The sequence below is a fragment of the Bison bison genome, unplaced genomic scaffold, assembly GCF_000754665.1.
Source record: "Bison bison bison isolate TAMUID 2011002044 unplaced genomic scaffold, Bison_UMD1.0 scf7180017864472, whole genome shotgun sequence".
Taxonomy (NCBI): domain Eukaryota; kingdom Metazoa; phylum Chordata; class Mammalia; order Artiodactyla; family Bovidae; genus Bison; species Bison bison.
The window spans coordinates 15,166,836-15,167,973 of NW_011495033.1; positions in this window are offsets into that span (position 1 = coordinate 15,166,836).

Sequence of the window (1,138 nt, forward strand, 5' to 3'; positions counted from 1 at the left end):
TTTGTTGGCAAAGTAATGTCTCTGCTTTTGAATATGCTATCTAGGTTGGTCATAACTTTCCTTCCAAGGAGTAAGCGTCTTTTAATTTCATGGCTGCAATCACCATCTGCAGTGATTTTGGAGCCCCCAAAATAAAGTCTGACACTGTTTCCACTGTTTTCCCATCTATTTCCCATGAAGTTTGGTTATTGATACCTATAAAAAGAAAGAAAGAAAATATAGAATGGGGAATAAACATTCCTTTAGTTCAGTAAGTAAAAGTTCTAGAAGACATCTATTTGAAAAATAAACTGAGTTTTTTGGTATTAAATCTATTCCCCTTGGGGACTTCCTTGGTGGCCCGGTGGTTAAGAATCTGCCTTGCAATGCCGGGAATGTAGGTTCGATTCCTGGCTGGGGAACTAAGATCTCACATGCTGCAGAGCAACTAAGCCCAGGCACTCAACTAGAGAATCCTTGCACCACAACTAGAATGTTCTTGTGCCACAACTAAGACCCAATGCAGCCAAATAAATAAATAAATTCATTTCCTTGGATTACACTTTTCCAGAATTTTTTTCTCTAATCATTCAGGAAATTTTGCCCCGAGGCTCCACCCTGTGAAGAAAATAGAACATAGAAAGATCTCTCCTCCCTGATCCCTTCCTGAAATATGGGAAGAGCAGCAGCAAAAGCACTGATGTTCATTTTACAAGGGAATTTAATGAATATATGTAAAAATATTTCTATCGACCTGTAGACAAATATAAAACAGACTTCACTCTAAAATTATCTGTGAGGTTAATAATCTATGAAGACCTACAAGACCTTTTAGAACTAACACCCAGAAAAGATGCCCTTTTCATTATAGGGGACTGGAATGCAAAAGTAGGAAGCCAAGAAATACCTGGAGTAACAGGCAAATTTGGCCTTGGAATATGGCATGAAGCAGGGCAAAGACTAATAGAGTTTTGCCAAGAAAATGCACTGGTCATAACAAACACCCTCTTCCAACAACACAAGAGAAGACTCTATACATGGACATCACCAGATGGTCAACACCGAAATCAGACTGATTATATTGTTTGCAGCCAAAGATGGAGAAGCTCTATAGAGTCAGCAAAAACAAGACCAAGAGCTGACTGTGGCTCAGACCATG